Raw genomic sequence first — 15850 nt, forward strand, 5'->3', positions numbered from 1 at the left:
TCAGATATCAGTTGGAGTAAGACCCAGTCAGTGGCACATGCTGGGCATGGTATAGCTACCTGCTTCCCCTTCCCACCTGGGTCTGTTGTGGTGCAATGCATTTGTGTTGCGTTAAGGCAGCCCATTCATTTAAATGCAGTGCCTCACGCACCGCAGCAGACCAGAAGTTGTGCCTACAGATTCTTCGGCAGCACAAGATAGTGCACTGAGCTGCAACACAGGTGTGCTAGAGGGGTGCATTGGAGTAACATATAAAATGAATGGCACCACATCGCACCAGCATGCATAACATGCATTACCTTCCATTATGGTAACACTAATGGTCAGGTGAGCTTTACAGCACACTGGTGTCGACTGCATATACCAAGTGCAGCTAGAAGAGATACTGTAATACTGCATATATCTCATGCAGCCAGCAGGAGGCACTGCAACTGCTGCATATACCCCATGCAGCCAGCACTGTAGCTACTGCTTTTACTTCGTGTAGCCAGCAGAAAGCCTGCGACTACTGCATGTACCTCGTGTAGCCAGTAGGAGGCACTGTAGTACTGCATAAATCTCATGCAGCCAGCAGGGGGCGCAGACTCCAGGTTGATAATATAGCTGAAAGGAAACTGAAATGAACTTGAAACGCACCCGTACTTTTTTTTCATAACTGACGTCAGAGCTGAGTGGCGTCGGCCCCGCCTGTTCTCGCGGGAATGACGCGCAACATCTAGGATGTCAATCATCGCGTGTCCTTTGTAGCGGCGACAGTGATTGGTCTTCAAGAGCAAGTCGTTCCCTAATTGGCAAGCAAGATGGCGAGGGTTGTTTTTGTGCTTTGAACTAGGCCGTAGAGCGCCGCCGTGCGGTTCTGTCGTGCTCAGCTTCTTCCGCTGCCTCAGCTTGGGCATGTGGCCTGTGCTAGTGTAAGGTGTGTGTGTGAGTGAGCCGAATCCTCGCCCGGGGGTAAATGTGGCCCGTGCCTATCTCGCACTCATAACACGGGAGGAGGCGGTGGCTCGAATCTACGCACGTAGCAGCCGGGGACGGGCTGACATCTATCTGGTGAGTGGTGTGCGGCCTGCTCAGGCGCTGTGTGTGTATGTCTTCCCCCCGCCTTCTCTATCCTCGCGGCCTGTGTAGTCTGTCACTGTGGTAACTACCTCGTATGCTCCCGCCGGGGGTTTCCTATGATACGTGGAAGGGGCTATTAAGCACTGCTCGCTGGCAGGTGGCCCCACGCTGCAGGCCATGAGCCACGACGTCAGTGTTTCCTTACACCCGCAGGGGTAATGTGAGCAGATCTGTGCTGTGTGCAGGTTCTGGGCCACGTACGGTTCTGTGTGATAGGTAGGGAAGTGCGGAAAGTAGTTTGCAATAATGTTCCGGCATGTTTATAGCATAGGCTTTTCAAAGTGTGGTAAGTGTCTATTTCCTATGGAGAATACATGTTGGGGCATTGTAGACTCTGTGCCATGCAAAACTGCTTGTTTCATCGCAAAAGCCAGATGTACAGAATGGCTGACACGGCGGCGTACAGAATGGCTGACACGGCGGCGTACAGAATGGCTGACACGGCGGCGTACAGAATGGCTGACACGATGTACGTATTGATTTACAGTGTGGCGGTCACGACGGCGTACGCTGCAACGCGCAGTATGGCGGTCACGACGGCGTACGCTGCAACGCGCAGTATGGCGGTCACGACGGCGCACGCTGCAACGTGCAGTATGGCGGTCACGACGGCGTATGCAGCGGTGTTCACAATGGTGGATAGAGGACATGGTGCTGGTGGGTTTGTTCAGTGGAATCCCCTATTCATACTGCATTGTGATCGTTTTCAAACGTTTTTTTGGGGGGGGGTGGCGGCGGCGGCTCACTCTACATTCACACTTCAGCATGAGCATTTTCAGGTTTTTCCAATTTCTTTCAGCCTTAAGTGTTTTTAGTTTGAGCCAATTGAAAGCTAGTTAGGAGGAGGAGGAAATGTGTCTGTTTTTTAGGTGCCCCCCTTGAAGTCTTTTCTTTCTGAAAACAGCTCATGTACAACAGACAAGCGGCACAACGCTGAGGTATGAACAGACACCGTTGAAAATAATGGGATTCTTTATGTTGAGTGTTGTCTCTGAAACACACAAAAGGTTTAGGTGTTAATGGGGTGTGCCTGTGGAGCCAAAAATGGGCGACTTTGCTCAAAAAGAAGGTACAGGCGATCCCATGCACAGATGTGACTCTTAAGAGAAAAAAATAAACAATGCCTTGCATTGTGACCACACAAAGCACCACCACTACACAACAGACACCAGTCTCCATGCATTTTAGCAGCTGACCTGGTGGGAATGAGCCTTCATGCTTTCCAAAGGGAAATTGGTTTCTTCACAGTGGCTGGATCTCAGTTTAGAACTGTTTTTCTTACATCGTTCTGCTTGTTTTTGTTGAAACTCTGCCCTAAAAAAGGTGTAACGGCTGTCATCAGGAGCAGAATGATAGTCAGAAATGACACGTATGCTGCAGTCTGTTCATAGTATTAACACAGTTGTACTTTTTTTGTTTTCCCCTCAGTCCTTCAGTAACACAATTTTATTACCTGGTCTGTTGCTATTTTCCACTTCCTGTAATAGTGACAACGCTGTTTTTTTTTCTGTGATGTAATAGTTGGGGATGTTCCAATACCATTTTTTTCAAGACCAAGTACAGGTCCTATGCAATAATGTTCCGGCATGTTTATAGCATAGGCTTTTCAAAGTGTGGTAAGTGTCTATTTCCTATGGAGAATACATGTTGGGGCATTGTAGACTCTGTGCCATGCAAAACTGCTTGTTTCATCGCAAAAGCCAGATGTACAGAATGGCTGACACGGCGGCGTACAGAATGGCTGACACGATGTACGTATTGATTTACAGTGTGGCGGTCACGACGGCGTACGCTGCAACGCGCAGTATGGCGGTCACGACGGCGTACGCTGCAACGCGCAGTATGGCGGTCACGACGGCGCACGCTGCAACGTGCAGTATGGCGGTCACGACGGCGTATGCAGCGGTGTTCACAATGGTGGATAGAGGACATGGTGCTGGTGGGTTTGTTCAGTGGAATCCCCTATTCATACTGCATTGTGATCGTTTTCAAACGTTTTTTTGGGGGGGGGTGGCGGCGGCGGCTCACTCTACATTCACACTTCAGCATGAGCATTTTCAGGTTTTTCCAATTTCTTTCAGCCTTAAGTGTTTTTAGTTTGAGCCAATTGAAAGCTAGTTAGGAGGAGGAGGAAATGTGTCTGTTTTTTAGGTGCCCCCCTTGAAGTCTTTTCTTTCTGAAAACAGCTCATGTACAACAGACAAGCGGCACAACGCTGAGGTATGAACAGACACCGTTGAAAATAATGGGATTCTTTATGTTGAGTGTTGTCTCTGAAACACACAAAAGGTTTAGGTGTTAATGGGGTGTGCCTGTGGAGCCAAAAATGGGCGACTTTGCTCAAAAAGAAGGTACAGGCGATCCCATGCACAGATGTGACTCTTAAGAGAAAAAAATAAACAATGCCTTGCATTGTGACCACACAAAGCACCACCACTACACAACAGACACCAGTCTCCATGCATTTTAGCAGCTGACCTGGTGGGAATGAGCCTTCATGCTTTCCAAAGGGAAATTGGTTTCTTCACAGTGGCTGGATCTCAGTTTAGAACTGTTTTTCTTACATCGTTCTGCTTGTTTTTGTTGAAACTCTGCCCTAAAAAAGGTGTAACGGCTGTCATCAGGAGCAGAATGATAGTCAGAAATGACACGTATGCTGCAGTCTGTTCATAGTATTAACACAGTTGTACTTTTTTTGTTTTCCCCTCAGTCCTTCAGTAACACAATTTTATTACCTGGTCTGTTGCTATTTTCCACTTCCTGTAATAGTGACAACGCTGTTTTTTTTTCTGTGATGTAATAGTTGGGGATGTTCCAATACCATTTTTTTCAAGACCAAGTACAGGTCCTTTCCCTGAGGTACTTGCTGAATGCCAATTACCGATACTTTTTCTTAAAGGTACCTGTGGGATTTTTTTCTAAAACAATACAGACTAATTATGAGGAGCTGTAACTCAATCCATGATTATACTTGTCCTGATACAAAAAATAATTTCAATCAAAACCGTATTTGACCGTGCTTAGAACAGGGTTGTGGAAATTTAAAAAAAAAAAACTACTTGTCCAAGGACTAAAGCGGGGTCTGATCTACTTGTCCCTCATGAAAATCTACTTGTCCTGATACAAAAAAAGAAAAAAATGTAACCATAACCGTATTTAGCAATGCCAAGTAGAGCTTCTTGTTGGTCAGTGCCGTCAGATGACTGCTCTGTCCAACGAGTGCTTGAATTTTGAGAGCGAAATTCAGATTACATGGCAGAGGTACAGATAGTACACCCATACTGGCGGATGGGAAGGACCGTTCCCTGAAAGGTAAGTATAGCGGGGGGGGTTGGGGGGAGTCTGTACCAGATTTGTGCAGGTAATTCCATTTTCCCAAATTACTTGGGAAAGTGAATTTACCGTTTGGGGCAGGTGCAGACTTGGGTGAGGCCGTGTGCGGTTGCCACGCGGCCTCATTGATTTCAATGGGGTCATATCCGCGTGGTAATCTCTGAATGTTTTCAATCGCGATTATGTGTGATTGCACGGGCGTTGTCACGGCAGGAAACTGCGCAATCTGCTTCGCGCGACTGTGGTGCCATTAGACAATACAGCTTTGTGCTATATCTTCTGTACAGCTCAGGTTGTGACAGCTGACACAGGAAGCGCTGTGAATACAGCGCTCCTGTGTCACTGATCACAGCAGATCTGAGAACGGACGTTCTCCACTCTGGTCCCACCCTCCATCCTGAAGACATCTGCCGTCGTCCCGGGTCCCCAAAAGAGTGGGAGAGCCCAAAAACCGCAGCTCGGAGGGGAGGTGACGACAGACGAACAGGCTGCTGTACAAGTGATCCAGTTGGATCACTTGTAGCAAACGAGCAGCCCGAACCTATTTAAAAATGTAAAGAGCCAGTGCTTTGTATCGGGGCATTTTCACGAGTAACAGTACTCATGAAAATGACTTGTGTCGGCCCCAATATCGTTATTGGGACATCCCTAGTAATTTGTCCCAACCTACATCTACATCTTTTTTCAGCTTGACCTGCATGTAAAGGATAGAAAAAAATCATATACAGTAGGGATGTCCCGATACCGATGCTAGCATCGGAATCGGGACCGATACAGGGCATTTTGACAAGTACTTGTCAAAATGCCCCGATGCCTAGCGCCGAAGCTTGCGCTGTTTTTTTTTTTTTTTTTACTTTACCTTCTGTAGTTGGTCCTCTGGGCAGGCTGAGCGGAGGAGCGTTGCGTCACTGTTGTGGGCGGAGCTCTATGTGGGGTCCTAATGTAGGTGGCCGGCGACTGCCCAGAGGACTCCACCTGGAGCTCCGTCCACAGCAGTGACGCGAAGCTCCTCTGCTCAGCGCCGCAGACGTCCTTCTCACATGTGAGTAGAGATGCGAAGTTCGAATCTTTCAAATGAATCGGTTCATTTGAACCAGTTCATTCAAAAGAACCGATTCATGAATCGAATCTTTGGGTAACTTGCTGAGTCGGCTGACAAGCAAGGGAACCGAAGAAGACGACACTGATTTAGAGAAGGGGGGGGGGGAGGACAAAGCAGGCACCCGAAAGACAACACAGCTGACAGGACAAAGAAGACATGCACAGGACACAGCATGCACCTACAGGATATGGTGGTCAGCAGGCACAAATAGACATGGGCAGCCACTGGCAGGACAAAGCAATCACCCATAACACAGGGCAGCCAGCAGGCATCCACAGGTCAGCCTCTGACAAGGTGGAGCAAGCACCCGCAGGACAGGTTAGTGGGCACCTGATATGATGGAGCAGCCGCCCCTACACTATGGGCAGTCAGTGGGCACTAAAGGACAGGGCAGCCAGTGGGCACCCACAGTAAAAGGCAGAGAGTAAACATCCGTATGTGGGGGGCAGTCAGTGGGCATCCATAGGAAGGGGTAGTCAGTGGGCACTCACAGGACAAGGCAGTCATTGAGGACTCATAGCACATTAAAACCAATGAGTACCCATAGCACAGGGCAGTAAATGGGCACCCACAGGATGAGGCAGTCATTCAGGACCCACAGCACAGGGAACCCAACGAGCACCCACAGGGCAGTCAGCGGGCCCACACAGGTCTGGGCAGTCAGCGGGCCCACACAGGTCTGGGCAGTCAGCGGGCCCACACAGGTCTGGGCAGTCAGCGGGCCCACACAGGTCTGGGCAGTCAGCGGGCCCACACAGGTCTGGGCAGTCAGCGGGCCCACACAGGTCTGGGCAGTCAGCGGGCCCACACAGGTCTGGGCAGTCAGCGGGCCCACACAGGTCTGGGCAGTCAGCGGGCCCACACAGGTCTGGGCAGTCAGCGGGCCCACACAGGTCTGGGCAGTCAGCGGGCCCACACAGGTCGGAAGACTCTGATTCAGAGAAGGGGGCAGCTCCTGATGATTAGTGCCTTGGCTCAGAGAGGTCACACATTTTAGTTTTGTCAGACCAGCCATTGTATCAGCCAAAGTCATCACTTCTGGTGACGCGCGATCAGGTGTGACAGTAAAAAGCGTGTTATTGCGCATGCAAAAAATGTCACCTGTCCCTTTTAAGAAAAAGTATTGGTAATTGGTATCGGCAAGTACATTAGGGGAAGTACTTGTACTTGGTCCTGAAAAAGTGGTATCGGGACATCCCTAATATACAGAATACTATTGTTACAAGTATTAATCCTTTATAGTAATCAATACAATATGTTTTACTATAGAGGGCCTTTAATTGTGTTTCCTGACAGTAGATTTATATCTAAATAGTCTTTTAACCGTATTTTAATCTACCAAGAAAATTAAAATCTCAGGCCACACAAAGATTTGTTGATTTGACTTTTCTCTTTTTTAATAATAATAATTTGCATGAATAGTAACAGCCTGTATTTAAATATGGGAGCTTCCATTGCTGACCTGTAATCATAGATGTTCTCCTTTAAAATAAGAAAGCATATACAGTAAACTCTGTTATCCGAAATTCAACCAATCGGAACTCTCATCTAACCAGAAAAAAATCCCATGTGTACAATAGTGCTTGCAGCATTTTCTCTGACCTAACCGGGCCGCAGACATTGATGTGCCTTGCATACACATGCAGCCGATCACGTTGCGGCCGAAGGTGGTGGCTACAGTGCCATTGAGGTCAATGCACCGCCATGCCCATTCCCACCCCGCAACAAACTGAGCTGGCCGCAATACGATCTAGGCCAAAACACACTGTCTGGTGCGTTTTGGCCTAGCAGTAGCCAAAATAATTTGTTTTGTTCTCCACTGGCTATGACATTTTAGATTAATTGATAACTATTCATTATATTTTTGAAAGCATCTTTACTTTTATTTTGCCCAGTCCCCCCCCCACACGCGCACACACACACACGCCTAAAACTATTGTATGGTACTGTATATGCTTATATCATGACTCTTGAAGAACTCCTAAACATGACCGTCTGTGGCCATACAATGTCAATTCAGGCGTATTTCGGCCACCAGGTAGCCACCGGTTCTGCTCACAGCCGCCCATAGAAATCAACAGTTGTATGTGGGTATTTGCTGGACTTGGGTACACATGAGATCATCACCGTTCTAGCTGCTCCAAAATATAACTTATTTTGTTTAATGTTTCTATTTCCTTTTGGTCTCTTTCACATGGCTGCACATGGACACATAGTCATGCAGTGTATAATGGAGCATGATTTTGGCACCCAGGTATCTCTGGTGTTTGCATACAGCCACGGGCAGAAGCCTGTACAGAGCAATGACAGGCTGCAAACACCATTGACATCTGTACAGGGAGGGATGAGTGGCCCTGCATGCAAACTGTCTTTATTTAGGGCCACACATCTGTTTCTGTACAGGTGTAAATGATCAAATGTGCATACAGCCGTGGCATATGTCAGCCTGTTGTTGATCTGTACAGGCTGCTGCATGCAAACAATTGTGATTTCTGGGCACAGAAATCATGCTCCTTTTTGTACGCTGAACAGCCCTCTGTGGCTGTGCGAATGAGGCCTAAAAATGAACGAGAAACCATGAAAACAGTAGAGCCTAATATATACAGATGTGCAGTAGCCTAGACATCCACTTTAAGTGATTCAACTAGGTCTTGTCTTTGTTCCCAGCCTGTGGTTTCACAGGCGAAGCAACAGACTGATGAGCTCATCTCTTTGCCACTCTGCTCTTATGTGAGCATATTACTTGTTGGCAAATAGGCAATGCTGCACAATGGAATGGCTCCTTGTGCTGCTTCCCCCCTCTCCCAGTTTGAGCTCTGCAATACAGGGGTTTGTAAGAGTTTGAGTCAAAATCAGGTACTGGTTTAAAAAAAGTTATCAGAGGTACAGTTGTCAGTTTAATTGTTTACCAACCCAGCCACACAGCCTTTTGTTTAAAAAGTATTCTTCTCAGTGCGCATGTGCACCACGACCATGTTCCTTCTCTCTTGGAGCCGTACACACGGTGGCCTCCAATCGCTGAATATCCAGGAACTAAATGTTTAAGAAGGCAAGGACCGCATTAGCAGGCTGCTTACTTCCTCAATACAGGTTTCCATAAACACATGGCAGCTAGACACACTTAGTTTAGGAATACGAGCAAAGTGCATTAACCTGTGTCAGTGTAAATCCATTATTACTGAATTTTTCCAGAGTTCCAGAGAAAGATCAGTAATGACAAATATACACGTTTTTTTAATTGCATGTAAATCGTATTAAAATTGATTATTCTGAGCACCTCCTGAAAATTGTACTTCTACTTTCTCCATCAGCTCGTCCCTCACAGTTCAGTTTTGTACCACTTGCCCATCCATTTTCGTATGTAAGCGCTTACAAGCAGGGCCCTTCTAACTCTCTTGTATCGAGTTCTAACTGCTGTCCACCTTTTATTTTTTTAAAGGTTTGAGCAAACTTGAAGTTAAACTCTGTATTAATATCCTTATCAAAGCTGCTAATGACCCTGGTGATGTTGCCAGTGTGCATGTTTTATGATTCACAGAAAGATCTGTATTACTCCTGTAGCTTATAATAAAATGTGCGTTGGTTTTAGTGTGTATAGCCTGCAAGCTGTTGCATCAGTTGATTGGCTTTGCATGCGATCCAAGAAACGTAAATGCGGATAAGCTGGCTCTGAGGTGTACTGGCTATATATAGGTTATGGTAAGAGGCCATTCACGTTTGTTCCTTCCTTTTCTTCTTGCATCCATTTACCCCTGTGGAATATACAGTCACTGGTAGGGATGTACCAATACCATTTTTTTAAAGACAGAGTACAAGTACTAATACTTTTCCTCAAGTTCTTGCCGATAGCAATTTCCGCTACTTCCTTTTTTTTTTTTTTTTGTGTTCTATGACCATTTTTCTAAAGCAATACAGACTAATGATTTTAGGACAGTGGTGGAGCGCCAGGGCACAGTCCCAGCTGCAATCCTGGTAGTTCTGCCACTGACTTCTAGCTGTAGAGGGGGTACAAATCTCAGCACTACATTATACAGCCACTACAAATAAGAGATTACTTTTGGCCTAGACCAGGGGTCATCAACCTGCGGCTCTGGAGCCGCATGTGGCTCTTTCATCCCTCTGCTGCGACTCCCTGTCCAGGGGCGGAACTACCGCCAGGTCCTGAGGCTGTGTGGTGAGGTCCGGTCCTGGGCACCCCCCCCCTGGTGGAGTATGCGGCAGTGCAGAGTCCCGGGGCCCCCCGCACTGCCGACGGGCTTCTCAGCAAGGGGGCGGGTCCTGTGACTCACCACCTCTCCTGGCTGCATCCCTAGTAACAGGCGGCGGGAGAGAAGTGTGTGTCACATGCCCTGCCCCCTGCAGTGCACACTGCCTGGCTGGGATGCTGGCTTTGAGGCTTGGCAGGCGAGTCCGAAGGAGGAGCAGGTGGAGGGGGAGGGAGTGGTACGGGTGTAACGGCGTACTGTGTGCTGTTATTTCATTCGAAAAGTGGATAATAATTGGGAGCATTACACTGTATTGTTGCCTATTATCTTTTTCTCTGATTAAATTATTAGACAGGGTGGTTGTTCTATCAAAGTTTGTGACTAGCTTGGAATGTGTGACCGGTGACGTGGTCACACATTTCAATGTAATCCCACCCAGGGCAGTTCTCCTGCACATACTATTTGCGATGCCGATCTGCCCTGGAACAGCTGAGAAAGCATTGGAATGTTTGACCTATTGGCGGTCACACATTCCACTGCCGAAAAACTGGGCGGTATTGCACTGAAATGTGTGTCACCGGTCACACATTGTAACAGTCACAAACTTTGATAGTACACCGCCATCAGGGGGGTATGGCCGGTACCCATTTGAGGGGTCTGGGAGGCCTCGTACATGAGTATAAGCTGTACCAGGGGTGGCATGGCGGAGGTGACGGGAGGGGGTGGAGGAGCTCAGGCCCCAGCAGCAGCAGGTAAGAGGAGTTTGGAGGAGGTACAGGGAAAGGGACCCCGGCGACCAGCCCACCTGAGGCCCTGCAGAGCCCACCATAGAGCATCTCGGATGCGCTGTGCAGGATCTATGGTGTGCTCTGCAGGGTCACTCTCAGGTGGGCTCTGCGTGGTCTCAGGTAAGCCCTGAGTCCAGTGCGTTACTAAGCCTGCATATACCTATATACATGCTATATATAGCATAAAGGTAAAAAACGATATATGCAGTGTTCTCTTCATTTTAGGTGTCAAAAGGGTTTTGTGGCTCCCGGTGTTTTCTTTTCTGTGGGAAACTGGTCCAAATGGCTCTGAGTGTTTAAGGTTGCTGACCCCTGGCCTAGACTAATATTAGCCGCTTAAATTTGGCCACACACACTACCAGATTTTGTAGCAGATCTCATTAGTCATATCAGAAGGCACGTAATGTATGGACCGGACTTTATACAAAATATGATGCACAATCTGCCTGTGTGTTGCTGTCATTACAATTGTCAGCAGAGCTCTGTCACTTACCAACCGGAATGCCTCCTTCCTGCTGTCCCATATGTCACCACAGTGGTCATCATTATGGATTCACTGATGCCCTTTTTTTCGGTACAGAGTACAAGTACTGATACTTTGCTTTCAGTACTCGTTGATACCAGTTCTTCCGCTGGAAGGTACGACCCCAGCATACACCGCAATGTCCTAAGAATAGCGGCATCAGTAGCTCTGGCACACACAGGCTGCCGATCCCTGATCACCAGCCTCACGCTTAGACTACGCTATACTCTCTTCCGGGTACGCTTCAGACCCCGTTCACATGTAGCGACATACCTTTGCAGCGGCCGGGATAGCGCGACTTTCGGGGCAACGTTCCAGCGACGGTAGCGCGACCTTCTCCGTCGGGCTCCATAGGAAAAAAAAAGCAAAATCCGCCGAAAAACGGGTCCGGTAGAAGCGACCGCGACATGGAGTTAAGACAGCTCCATTGAATAGCATTGGCCGGCGACTTCTCGCGATATCACGCGGCAAAAATGCGCGATATCGCGGCGGAAATCGCGCGATAAGTCGCTACATGTGAACGGGGCCTCAGCCAGGGAAACGGGGCCTGCTCTGTGACCGCCATACTATTCCTGTGGAGTCCCCAGAAAGGGTGGGATTCTAGGGCAGCTCATTCCATTAAAAAATTTAAAGCGCTGGTAGCTGCGCTTAGTATCGGGGCATTTTCATAAGCACTCGTGAAAATGCCCGGTAATGGTACATCCCTGGTCACTGAAGACAACACCAAAATTCCAGCTTGCAGGCCTTTCTCAAAAAATGCACACACTCTTAAACACATGAGCTATATGCCTATAACGTATTGCCCAGCCATCTCTGAAGAGTGTCATTGTATTTGATGAGGGTCTATTTGTTCAGAATGATTAGGTTCCACATGCACGGCTGACCCTTACGTGTGTTGGTTGGCAATCTGTCACACTAAGTGTTCTGTGACTCCTGTATTTCTCGCCATTAAGGCCCCATTCACACATACAGCAGTGACCTGCATTTTACCGTACTGGATCAATGCAGGTCACCATTAGGACACACAAAAAATTATTGTTTATTTGCCCTGTTCACATCACAACGTGGGTGTGATGACAAAAACAAGGCTACAGTTGTGCACAAAGGTTTGCATAGAATTGGTAATATATGTACCATTTTTAAAGAAAATATGAGTAAGCAGGCAAAACACATTTATTTTATTTCTTATGGGATTCATATTCAACTGTAGGTCCTAACAACAGAATGGTACAATCATAAAACAAAACATGGCAACAAATAAAAATGAAATGACCCCTGTTCAAAAGTCTGCATCCCCTTAGCTCTTAATACTGTGTATTGCCCCCTTTTGCATCAATGACGACGTGCAGTCTTTTGTAATAGTTTGTCTGAGGCCCCAAATTCTTGCAGGTGGGTATAGCTGGCCATTCGTCTTGGCAAAATGCCTCCTAGGCCATGCAAACTCTTTGGTCAGCTTACATAAAAGGTACATATTGAGATCTCCCCAGAGTGGCTCGATGATATTAAGATCAGGAGACTGTGATGACCACTCCAGAACCTTCACCTTTTTCTGCTGTAACCACTGGAGGGTCAATTTGGCCTTGCGCTTAGGGTCATTGTCTAAGAGCACCCCATGCACAGCTTTCATGCAGAAGAATGCAAATTGTCTGCCAGTATTTTCTGATAACCTGCTGCATCCATCTTGCCATCAATTTTCACAAGATTCCCCTGCCTTTAGGCCCGGTTCCCACCTGGGCGTTTTTCCGCGCGTTCGTACTCGTGGAAAAAACGCTCAAACAGGGAAATGCCATTATTTTCAATGTGCATGGTTCCCATCTGGGCGTTTTTCCGCGAGTACGAACGTGCGGGAAACCGCCCTACACCCAAAGAAGTACATGTACTTCTTTGGGGCGTTTTGGTCGGGCGTTTCCATTGGGATACAGCCAAGTAGCCCTCGGAAACGCGTGTTTTTTTCCCGCGAATCGCGCAAAAACCGCGCATATTCAATACGCCTAGGTGTGAACCCAGCCTTAGAGAGACCAGGGGGTGACAATGATGGGCCCTGTCAGCTGACTCTGCATCCAGGCACAAGGCTCACCTGCTGCTAGCAGGGTTTTATCCTCCGTGTTGGATATTTCTGCTCTCTGACATGCTCATGAAGCGGTCTGCTCATTACCCCAATGTTCCAAGTTGTTAGTTTCACCTGCTCTTCACAGAACTAGCCAGTAACTCCCAACCTCGCAGCACACGCACATAGCTGGGTAGGGCAGGAACAGCAAACCTTACACCAGATCGGTAACTACCAAGCTGACACAGGGAGGAGGTCACCACTGTGGCGCTAATTTTCCAGTGTGCAAATGCATGCAATCAGCCCCCTTTAGGGCTAGTTCACACCAGATGCAGTTGTGATGCAGTCCATTCAGTTTGGCAGCTGCATCAAAATCGTGTCACAATGCTTTCCAATTTCTGGTGCGCTGTTCACACACGCAGTTCTGATGCAGTTATGGTGTGAACTAGCCCTCGTCTACAGATATGTGATGGGCACTGCAGGTCTGTCTCCCTTCCCCACCAGCTATAGCTTTCAATTACCTGGTCATCAGAGTTTTTTACTCACCGTTGTGACTGGGAATTGTCCAGCCTTACCACTGTTAGGCCTCATTCACACTGCCTTACAATACGCTGCGTATATGCGCGCATTGTCCCTGGTACCTGGGAACTAATCATTCTTTTGCTGGACCAATACCGGGCATACGCGCATCACTACATGCAGGGCATACGCGCAGGGCATACATGCAGCACAACACGCAGGGCATTACACAAACACATTTGCTCATATTAATCATTACATTTGTGTGTCCAAACTGTATAGATCCTGTGGCACAGTAGGGGTTAATCACTGCTCTAACTTCTGCAGAGTTTACTTAGTTACAGCAGAAAGATCGGGTTTCAGAGCCACAGCCGGCCGGGTTGCCCAGGGAACACTGACGCTGACACTCTCTGGGAAAGAGAACTTGCACTGAGCATGTGCAAGCAGCCAGGATGGAGGAGGAGCTGCAGATCCGATCTATGGCTGGACGAGCAGCTGCCTCCATGACCGTGTCAGACTCAATAGCTTCGTTTCCAATCGCCCCCCACACAATTTTCACTCGCAATTTGCGAGGGGGCAAGTGGAAATTTTGAGCCCTGCTGGTGTGAATCTGTCCATATACTGCTTTTGGATATCCTGCAAGAAAAAGCTGAACCTTTTGCCTTTTCTAATCTTGAAGCTGGCTAAACAAAAATAACAGATTCTTGCCACCTTTTTGTATTTTTAAGGCTGTGTGTAATATTGTGGACACTACAGCCCAGTTGGTCTGATCTGCCTTACCTAATTCTGTAAGGCAAGCTCTTTGATTTAAAACATGGCCATGAGACTCAGGCCTCCAATGCAAGTCTATGTGGGAGGGGCTTTCTAAGGGGAACTTCTTTTTAGACATGAATTTGATACATCTTAGACCACGTAGTTGACAAGAACGTCTTCCTGTTTGAAGAAAAAAAGAATTGTTCTGAAAAGATATTTATTTGGAACCAAATGGAAGGAACAAACTTTGGATCTAAGGAATGATCACCCAAGAAAAATGTAGGTGGCTCTGAAGGCTAATGAAAAGGTGGATTTCTTTTCAGCACTCCTGATCCAGCCCCCTAGAAACCAGTGACTGTCCTTTGCCGTTAGGAGGGAGATTGGGGGCTTTCCTTCCACTTTAGCAACAGATCAGCTCCAACAAATTCATTCTGAATCTGGAGACAAAGGTACCAATTGCAGTTCTCAGAGGTGTCCCCAGCAAGACTTTTTAAACACGCAACCTCTAACAGTTCCTTTTTAAGAGCACATGTTTCTGATATGGGAACTTGTAGATCAGCATGTTTTAATTCCAGTTTCCCATGCAGAGGAGAAGGCCAAGGGTTTTAATGCTATGTTTAGGCTTCCCCAAACTCCTGAACAGTTTCATCACATTCAGAAAGTCAAGAGTCAATTTGCTCATGGCTAGACTTTTTGAGAACCATGCTTGCATATTCCAGTCACAGCCGACTCAGTCCCATCTTTAACCCCTTCGTGACGGGAGACGTACAGTGTACGTCTTGTCACTTTGTGCCTATATGACTGGCCACGTACACTGTACGTGACGAGTTATATCAGGCTTTGTAATGCCGGTATTTGCTGATTCTCAGCATTTAAGTCATTCATTAATGTCTCAGTATTGAGGCATTAATTAATGAAATAATTAAGCTTTTTGTAAAAGCTTCTTCCTTTCATTAATGAAAGAATGAAGCCGTTACATGCAAATAGAGGACCGCAATTTGCGATCCCGTATTTGACAGCTCAAAATAGCAGAGAGGCAGCAGTGACTCACCTCACCTCTCTGCTATTTGTTTTGACAGCTTGAGAGCTCGATGTTTTGGATACATTTCACTGAAAGGATAAAATTTATCTTTTGAGTGAAATGTATCATTTCTGATCGTCTAGGCACGATCAAAGAGCTTTTAGTGAGATCTGAATCTGACTAAAGTCAGGATCAGTCTCTAAGGTTATTATTAGCTGTTCCTAAGTTTGGATCAGCCTAATAGCCAAAAATAAAATAAAAAAGTTAATTTATCAAGCTGTCATAGTGATTGCTTGATAAACTGACAAGAAAAAAAAAGTTTTATTTTATTTTTATTTTTTTTACAAAGTGTAAAAAAATTAAAATAAAGTGTAAAACAAAATTAGGAAAATATAAATTATATATAAATATATTTTTTATACTATAATTAATATAAAAAA

At 46.8% G+C, this 15850-nt stretch overlaps 1 long non-coding RNA gene across 1 annotated transcript in view; it reads left to right on the plus strand.

Annotated features, from left to right (window-relative positions):
• The first annotated feature begins 674 nt into the window (after nt 1–674).
• The window catches only part of LOC108789463, a 26729-nt gene continuing 11553 nt past the window's right edge, over nt 675–15850 (plus strand). The window contains exon 1 of the long non-coding RNA XR_001941401.1: nt 675–1050. This is a non-coding gene — a long non-coding RNA (uncharacterized LOC108789463). The remainder of the gene's footprint in view (nt 1051–15850) is intronic.

This window comes from Nanorana parkeri, unplaced genomic scaffold (assembly GCF_000935625.1).
Source record: "Nanorana parkeri isolate BGI_ZX_2015 unplaced genomic scaffold, ASM93562v1 scaffold399, whole genome shotgun sequence".
Classification (NCBI taxonomy): domain Eukaryota; kingdom Metazoa; phylum Chordata; class Amphibia; order Anura; family Dicroglossidae; genus Nanorana; species Nanorana parkeri.